The following is a 9,942-nucleotide window of genomic DNA, read 5'->3' as shown; positions in this document are numbered from 1 at the left end:
GCATTGTTATGGAGCAGGATACCTATACAGGATGCAACTCTTCAAGGCCAGCTTTGGAGGTGAAACTCTGTGGGAGGTGGTGGAGGAGGAGGGTGTAATTTACTCATAGCAATAGCAATTGCACCTAGATTTATATATCGCTTCATAGTGCTTTACAGCCCTTTTCAAAGAGGTTTACAGAATCAGCATATTGCTCCCAACAATCTGAGTCCCCATTTTACTGACCTTGGAAAGATGGAAGGCTGAGTCAACCGTGAGCCTTTCAGGCTGTGGGCAGAGTTTGCTTAATGATTGTTAAGATCTTTGGATTTTCCCTGTTCAATCTACATGTATGTTGTGGCCTGTCGGTTGCCGGCCCCTCCAGCAGCCGAATCAGATGAGGGGGAGGCGTGGGAGTCAAGGTCAGCATCAAGGCAACCTGAGAGCTCCGAGGGGGAAGAGGGAATGGAGTTGGCAGAGAGAGAGACAGAGGCAGAGCCTGGGCCATCTGTCAGCCCTCAGATGGAGAGAAAACAGCACCTAGGTCTGGAGGTGGCTGGTGAGGAAGAGGAGGAACAGCTGAGTCAGTGCCTGATGCATGATACACAGAAGGCAGGGAAGAGGAGAGCAGTGGAAATCTATGGGCTGGTCCTTGGGACGGAAGAGCCACTGTTGCTAGCAAAGCCCCAAAGGCAGGGGGCGGAGATGAATAGATGTGGCCAACAACTATTCATTTCACTTCCAGATATACTTGTTAGCCTGAGGCAAGAGAGAAACTTTTTGCCAAGGCAAAAACACAGTTGAGAAAGTCCAGAAATATTTCACAAAAAGAGTTCTCCACTCCTCTACTCGTTGCAGAATACCTTATGCCACCAGACTTGAAATTCTAGACCTAGAAAACCTAGGACTATGCCGCCTTCGGTCTGATATAAGTATAGTATATAAAATCATACATTGCAATGTCCTACATGTCAATGAATACTTCAGCTTCAATCATAACAACACAAGAGCAAACAATAGATACAAACTCAAGGTTAATCGCACCAAACTTGATTGCAGGAAATACGACTTCAGCAACAGAATGGTCAATGTCTGGAATACTCTACCTGACTCTGTGTTTTTTCCCCAAAGCCCCAAAACTTTAACCTTAGACTGTCTACTATTGACCTCACCTCTTTCCTAGGAGGTCTGTAGGGGACGTGCATAAGCGCACCAACATGCCTACTGTCCCTGTCCTATTGTTTCTTTTTATTTTTCTTATATGTATCAATTTCATGTATTCATAACTATGTTCACACTTATACCTGTTATCTTATAATTGCTTGACAAAATAAATAAATAAATAAAAATAAATAATAAATAAAGACTGCTGGCGCTTCTAATAAAGGAACCATTGATTTAACTTCAGAGGGTTTGTCGTGTTTGGGAAACTTTGCCATGTTTGGGGTCAAAACAATGTAGCAGTTATGCAGATAATCATAGGCTAGATGGAAGAATGATATATAAGGAGGAAAAACAGACCTACATTAGTTGCCTGGTTTACGCTATTAATTGTATTAGAGATAAGACCAACAAGCTTTTAGATCCTCTGTGAATTTCATTGACTTTTATCCGGCACTGATTTACTTTGACCGTCAGGAGTTCAGATTCTTGTGTACAAGTAACATGAAATCCATTTGTAGTAGTTTTAAAATCTACCCTGTCTCCTGGTTTCTTGCGCCTGGCAACTACATGTATGTCAAATCAGATTCTGACATGTGGTGACATCACAACCAGCACCAATCAAAGTCAAATGAGCCAAAGCAAGAGAAGGGAAAGAAAAGATGAATGCCTTAGTAGCCAACTGAAAAACCAGCAGAAAAGGACTATTTTTTCAACACTGCTAAAAAAACTTTCCAGAGAAATGGCGAATGGTTTCAGTTCAGCTTCATGGCTCTATAAATAATAGTGAAGAGTAGGACTACGATTTTCTTAGGTGACCCTTGGATACGTACATGAATACAATAAACGTTCTTGAGGGTTCGGCTGGCAATTTGCAAAGCAGAGGAACTTGTGCTTATATTTTTTATTATTTTTCTTTTCTTTTTGCAGTGAGGATAGTAATAATAACAGTGTCAAGGACACCATTTCAAGATGGCCTGGAGAGCTATTCAGTATAGTCCTATTTATGGCTATTATAAAATGCCTGTGGATAGTTCAACGACCGATTTTCAAGAGTCTTTTTCTCCTGTTTGAAGGATCAGAAAAATCTATCAGCTGAAGAAATTAAGCTATTTTTCTTCAGGGGAAAGAGATGGAGCAGGGAAGCGTCATACATTAAAATGCTGGCTGCAGATTTGAGATGAATGAAAAATTGGCCTGCATATAAATGACTCCCAGAAATAGATTTTTAAAAGGTTGAAAACTAGCTTGTTGGAAATGTTGTTTACAAAGGGTGGGATTCCAGGCAACAAGAAGTTAGATTATAAACCCCTGATGGAAAATTATTCTTCCTGTTTTGATTATTGTTTGCCTTTTTTCCTTCTTCTCCTGTTTGAAAAAGGATTGTTTAGTATAGCAGGGCTTGGTAGATACCTTAAAATTACTTAGAATATATTGTTGTGTCCAGAATGTGCAGAGCACTGTAGAAAAGTGCATATTGGAGATCTTACACTCTCACAAAACTTGCAACTATCTTTGATCTATATTGGTCGTTTTCAAACTTGGCATCTTTAAATATGTGGACTCCAGCTCCCAGAATTCCTCAGCCTGCATGGGAAAATAGCAATAGCAATAGACTTATATATCATAGTGCTTTATAGCCCTATCTGTGATTTACAGGGTCAACCTACGGCCCCCAACAATCTGGGTCCTCACCAAACTCTTATAGAATTTCTTATAGAAGAACAGAATTGGACGGAACCTTGGAGGTCTTCTAGTCCAACCCCCTGCTTTGGCAGGAAACCCTACACCATTTCAGACAAATGGTTATCCAACATCTTTTTAAAAACTTCCAGTGTTGGAGCACCCACAACTTCTGAAGGCAAGCTGTTCCACGGAGTAATTGTTCTAACTGTCAGGAAATTTCTCCTTAGTTCTAAGTTGCTTCTCTCCTTGATTAGTTTCCACCCATTGTTTTTTGTCCTGTCTTCAGGTGTTTGGGAGAATAGCTTGACTCCCTCTTCTTTGTGGCAGCCCCTCAAATATTGGAGCACTGCTATCATGTCTCCCCTGGTCCTTCTCTTCACTAAAGCAGCCATGCCCAGTAGCTGCAACTGTGCATCATATGTTTGAGCCTCCAGTCCCCTAATCATCTTTGTTGCTGATCTCTGCACTCATTCTAGCATCTCCACATCTTTTTTACATTGTGACGACCAAAACTGAATGCAGTATTCCAAGTGTGGCCTTACCAAGGCACTATTGGTAATACCACCATAAAGTGGTATTAACACTTCACGTGATCTTGATTCTATCCCTCTGTTTATGCAGCTTACAACTGTGTTGATTCATCAGGATGGAAGGCTAAGTCAACCTTCAGTTGGTCAGGATCGAACTGCTAGCAGTCAATACAGTTCGACTGCAAGAGTGGCATTCTTTTTTTTAAAAAAAAAACAAGTTTTATTAATTTCAAAAACAAACAAATCATCATCAACCATTACATATTTGAACCTTTTTCCATTATAAATTATACAAGTCAGATAAAACCTTATCTTATACAATACAATTCTATTTTAAACCATTTCTAAATGAACATAAAAACATCTCTTGTCCTCTATTTCTTTCTGACTTGATTATCGTCATTTTCTTTCTATGCTTCTAAAAGGTTTCACCAATACTTCTCAAAAACATGAACAGACACAAACAAACATATAAAAAATCTTTTAGTAAAGTAACTTGGCCCCCGGTACCTCTCTTTATATGGGCTTTAATTATATTCATGCTCATCTTACAGATCATTACCTATTTTATTTACCATTCTGTATCTTCTATATATACTTCTCCACACATTTCACTCTTCATAATTCTATCTTATTCAATCCATCTTAATTTAAATCATTATATTTGTATCTTTTGCCCATCCTTTATTATCACTCTATCTCATTCCTTATACTGAAAAAAAAAAAAAGAATTTCTCCTGAAATCTCTAATCAGAGTATGATGCCTTTCTATCCTCTCTCTAAATATTAGATTAACATTTAAAATGACACCTAATATCCAATCTGATTCTGCTTGGTACATTCTATCTATTAATTTTTACTTTTAATAACAATAAAAACAGAGTAATAAATCGGAAATGTTTAAATACATAGTATCCTCCTAAATACGTAGTTAAATAATAAATCTAAATAATAAATCTTATAACATTCTGATTGCCTTTCCCTTCAATATTTTATTACATTTTAAAAATCAATCATTATTAAACATTTCAACATTTTAACTTCTTATTAACTCTTAAACCATTCTAATTTTCTATTTCTAATACAAATATTACAATACCGTCTTATGTACCTTGCAAAATCTTTTTTAAGAAAATTTATACTTTACCCTTTATCCCTGAAAAAGATTCCTCTTTTCCCATCCAATTTTAAAACTTTGTGGCTTTTCTCCACCTTTCCCCTTTCTTTCTTCCCCCACCCGATCTTCCTACCCCCCTTCTTCTAACCTCTGTCTTGCTGGCATCCCTTCTCTGTTGTATTCCCTTTTTCTCTTGTTTGCTATCATTATATTTATTTTGCATCATATTTTTCTCTTTCTTAAATGTTTTTTTAGATCTTAAGTCCTTCATTTTCCTCGCTTTCTTCCTTCCTTCTTCCTTAGGTAAATTTTGGGATTCATTAAAGATGGTGTCTTCGTCTTCTTCTTGTTGTAGTTCCATCTGTCGCATTGTCTGTTCATAGTTAACCAGCGCCATTTCTAAAAATAGAAAAGCTTTTTCCATACCATCTTTACAGGCTGCTTTTGTTTGCTCATATTCATCCCTCAGTTCCTCAAGGGAGAAAGCCATTATAAATCTTTTCTTTTCTTTTTTCCCTCTTTCTTCTTACTCCAACCAAAATATTCCAAAAGAAAAGTAAGACAATCCCAAAGTCCACAATCCTCAATCAATCCAAGCCAAGCCAAAATTCCCCTTTCTCTTCCAGGGGTAGTATCAGACAAAGGAAAAAAGAAAATCCAAATCTGTGTTTTGAAGCCTTATTAAAAAAAATTTCTGTCTCCAAATCCTTAAGGCATCTCCTCCAACAAAATCCAGCCAGATAAATATATTTTTGTCCTCTCCTTCCGACTTATCCCATAAAGCTAGTTTTACCTGAAAAAAAATCAGGTTTCTCAATATCCGTTTGTTAATTCCGTCGGGAGGGAGAGTAAACTTTCCTTTCAGCACCTCAGATTTGCCGCTTACTTTCTCTTATGGAAAGAATCATCCAAAAAGCCATCACTTCCAGGAATTAAATTAAATATATCTCGGAGTCCTGGATCGACCAAGAAGACTTTCACTTTTAAAAACTTTCTCCTCTTCCTCCTGCGCATACTTGCCCAGCTGCTGGCTTCTTTGTGGCGGCCATTACAGACCGCCGCTACGCCGTCTTGGTAAAAGGAGGTTCTGCCGGCCAGGGAGGGGGTCTGCAATACCCCCAAACCCCTTTCCGGATCCCCCCTACCTTCAGCTGCCCCTGCAGGGCAGCCTTGCTCCGCACCCTTTCGGATCGGAGCCCCAAAAACGGCTAGCGCGGCAGGGATCGCGCAGCTTCGCGAATCCCTACCGCTCGCAAAGCCGACAAACCGGAAATTCCTTGCAAGAGTGGCATTCTAACCACAGCGCCACCATGGCTCAGTTTGAAACTTTGCTCTTTCATAGAATCATAGAACCTTGGAGTTGGAAGGAACCAGGTTTTTATTTTTTCCAGCCCAATGGAATGTGGGAAAGAAATTATACAAAGGGGATTGGATTCTGTTCCTCTCTGTCTTAGGATAGTTCTAGAAACTAAACAAAATGGATCCTAATTTGAAGTTCTTTTGGAGAAAAAAACAGGAAATAAAGATCAGATTCAAAAATGAGCCAGATTCAGTTGGGGCTAAAGATTTTTTTTTTTAAAAAAAAATCTATTTCTTCCCCAATGCATCTCTGTGGGAGAGCATTTGGGCAGCAGTCAGCGTAGCCAATATTATAGGGGCCTTGGTGCTCTCTGAGCTTAGTTGTTTTCCTGTGGATGTTTCATTGTCCAACTAGGTGCTAGCACTGATGATGTTACCTAGTTGGGTAAAAAAAAAAAACCAAGTCTGCAAGAAATCTCAGAGAACACCAAAGTCCCCCATAGTTGAACAGTTTCACATTCAGTTAAGCATTGAATACTCTCTTCTATTGACAGCTGATCTTCCATTCTAACTTATCTTCCCCACTTTTCCCATCCTCCTCCCGATCACATGACCAGAGGTGGTATGCTGCCAGTTCATACCGGTTCTAGCGATCTAGTAGCATCGGTTAATAATTGGCCCCGCCCATCCCCACCCTTTCCTCTCTATATTTCCTTTGTTTGTAGCTCAGCTGATAGGCGCGCACAGAACCAGTAGTAAAATATTTTGAATTCCACCACTGCACGACCCACAACAAAATATGTACAGCCTGTCCTATTCGTCTCATACACATGTGCACAGAGTGTTGCACAGGTGGAGGAGGATAGAAACACACACACATACACACACACACACACACCTATGCAATCTTACTTTGCTGTCCAGAAAAACTTTCAGGCTAATTTCACAGCTACTGATGGCAAAAAGTTGGAATTATTCCAGACATCATCCTCTACATAACTTTTCCTACCTTGTTCTCCTTTTCCTGAGTGATTTCTCAAGCTTTGCTTTCATCCCACCCACCCCCCCCATTGATGAAAGAGTGTGGAAAATTCTATCTAACAGGAAATAACTTTTTAGGCATGTAAAATTCCTTCCCCTTCTGTGTTCTTAAACGAGCCTCCTTTTCATTGGAGATAAGATTGTTCTCATCTTCTTACTCTGAATTATCTTCTCAACGTTGTGACAAGCTTGGGACTATTTTATAAAATGGAGTATTTTCAAGTTAAGTGCTGGGCTTGAGTAATGTGTCTTAATTAGTTGCATTTAAGGAGAGAGAAAAAAAGAGTCAATCAATACTCTAAATAAATGGTTCAACTTGCTGTAATGGACTCCAGTTGCAACTTTTTTGTTATGAAATGGTGTTCTTTTGCCATCTTGCCTCTATAAATGGAAGTCCATTTTCTTTTCTCCCAGTGCCTCCAGTTACATTTAATTGAGTGGGGTAAAAGCCATCTATTTTTTTTTTTGTAACCTAACAATGCCAACATCCTTCAGTGGATAACCACAAAAGCATCTTCCCCTATGCCTCAGTCTTTGGCCTGGATCCATGGTTTTGCTCTCTCAGCAAATTTCAAGTCATGGTTTAGAATTAGCTTTCTGAAGGGCAGGTGAACTTCAGTTGATTCAAAAGGCAGCAGCCTGCATGGTTTTGCTCAAGTTTAGATTCGCACACATGCCACATCTCTTGTGGGAGCTGCATTGGCTGCAGATTTGCTTCCAAATCCAATTCAAGGTGTGCTTGTCACTTTTAAAACCCTACATGACCATGAGCCAGGTTTTTTTTTTTTTTTTTTGAAGGACTGTCTTTTCCCAGATACATCTACTTAACCCTTCCCCCTCAGAGGGGGAAGTGAGAGTATGTTATGGGCAGTGGTGCAGTTCAACTGCGGTTCAATGAGTGTGTGCTTTGCGCACATGCTCTACATTTTAAAAAGCCCATTTTTAACTGAATTACTTACCTTCTGCTGCATCCCTGGTGAGTAAAATAGCTGATTCATGGCAAACCGCTCTGCCATGCAAATCAAGTGTGCTAAAAAACGAGGAAATAAAGCACAGGAAAGAGCAGGTGTGGGTGGGCGGGGCCAAATGCTGACCGGAACTACCAGTTTGCCCGAACTGGTCCAAACCGGTAGAATCCCACCCCTGGTTATGGGTCCCCTCTCCTAATGAGGTCCACTTTAGTGGGCCCAATAAGAAGGGTCATCTTGGTAGCAGCTTCCTTTCTCCCTGTAGAATATTATTCCTGTGGAAATAAGATTGACCCCCCATTTTGATATTCTTCTGAAAGGCCCTGAGGACATGGGTTTTTATTTATTTATTTATTTTTATTTATTTATTTTGTCAAGCCTGCATTTGATAATATATATAGGTACAAACATGATTATTAATATATGAAAGAGATACGAATAAAAGGGAACATTAAGACAGGGATGGTAGGTACGTTGGTGCGCTTATGCACGCACCTTACAGACCTCTTAGGAATGGGGTGAGGTCAACAGTAGACAGTCTGAGGTTAAAGTGTTTGGGGTTAGTGGAAGGAACCACAGAGTCAGGTAGAGTATTCCAGGCATTGACCACTCTGTTGCTGAAGTTGTATTTCCTGCAATTGAGTTTTGTGCAGTTTACCCTGAGTTTGTATCTATTGTGTGCTTGTGTATTATTGAGGTTGAAACTGAAGTCATCGCTGATGGGTAGGACATTGTAGCAGATAATTTTATATACTATGCTTAGGTCAGACCAAAGGCAGCGTCGTTCTATGTTATTTAAGCTTAAAATTTCAAGTCTGGAGGCATAAGGTATTCTGTTGCGAGTAGAGGAGTGAAGGACTCTTCTCGTGAAATATTTCTGGACTCTCTCAATTGTATTAATGTCCGATAGGCAGTGTGGATTCCAGACAGATGAGCTGTATTCAAGAATTGGTCTAGCAAATGTTTTGTATGCTTTAGTTAGTAGAACAATATTATCGGAGAAAAAGCTACGCAGGATTAGGTTAACAACTCTTAATGCCTTTTTGGCAATGTTTTGGCAATGTTTTCCAACAGACTTGGGGATCCCAGGGTAACATGGAGCCCATCAAACAATTGGTTTTATTGTTGATGCTGGGGTGTGTGCGTGTGAAGGTTTACTGAGTTTTGTAATTGGAGTCACCATGAGTTAGGCAACCATATACATTTTCTAAATAAATAAAATAAACTTACTGAAGACAAGCCTCCAATCTAGTCTCTCCACCCAGCCTTTCCTATCTGTCAAGAAGAAAACAACAACGTAGTAATGTATTTAGCTTTAAATGATCTAATAATGCTGCTCTGTGCCTTCTATTTTACTTTTATAGTGTAGCAGATCTCAGCTGATGGGAATGGATGTAATACCATGGGCCCAAGTCATAAATCTGCTGCTTTATTATTAAATGCGGGCATCCTATTGGTGTGCGGGAAATCTCTGCTGTGCCATTTTGCTTCTCACATGGAAAGTATATCTCAGAATAGAGATTCAGGAGGCTGTTCAGCCATGCACGGCTGGAGGAAGTTCCGAGGTACTAGCCACAAGTGAGTATTGTGGGAGCAAGTAGGAGTTGGACAACAAGCACTGGCTTGCAGTGATTCAAATCTGACTTTATTTATTTATTTAAATTTATTGGTTGACCAACTCTGCTAGCTACCAATGACTAAGTGGCTAAAGGTATCCTTGAAGCTAACATTCCAATTGTCCTGGAAATAAATGTTTGAAACAAACTATTGAAAATTATTGAAACACTACTGACCTCACCCCATTCTTAAGAGGTCTGTAAGGGGCGTGCATAAGTGCACCATCCTGCCTCCTGTCCCTGTCCTATTGTCCCCATTTAATCGTACCTATTTTCTGTATTCTTACTCATGTTTATACTTATACCTATTATTTTATAAGTGATTGACAAATCAAATAAATAATAAATGTATTTCATGTTCTTTGCCCTTTCCTGTTCCAATTCTGTCTCCTTTGTTCTAGAGCAGGGGTGTCAAACTCGATTTCATTGAGGGCCACATCAGGGTTGTGTTTGACCTCGGGGGCCATGGTCAGGTAGGCATGGCCAGCTTGATACCACTTGTGGTGGCCTGGATGCCCCCCCCCGTCTCCATTGTTGCTGGCAGA

The 9,942-nt window shown here is 39.7% G+C and overlaps 1 long non-coding RNA gene across 1 annotated transcript in view; it reads right to left on the bottom strand.

Moving 5' to 3' along the window:
• Positions 1-9,042: 9,042 nt before the first annotated feature.
• The window catches only part of LOC148132604 (uncharacterized), a 37,160-nt gene continuing 36,260 nt past the window's right edge, over positions 9,043-9,942 (bottom strand). Inside the window, exon 3 of the long non-coding RNA XR_015747368.1 lies at positions 9,043-9,056. This is a non-coding gene — a long non-coding RNA (uncharacterized LOC148132604). The remainder of the gene's footprint in view (positions 9,057-9,942) is intronic.

Source organism: Notechis scutatus, chromosome 2 (genome assembly GCF_049901735.1).
Source record: "Notechis scutatus isolate UNSWTSFEM ecotype Mainland chromosome 2, rNotScu1.2, whole genome shotgun sequence".
In the NCBI taxonomy this organism is placed as follows: Eukaryota; Metazoa; Chordata; class Lepidosauria; order Squamata; family Elapidae; genus Notechis; species Notechis scutatus.
This window is presented reverse-complemented; position numbering and strand designations above follow the sequence as displayed.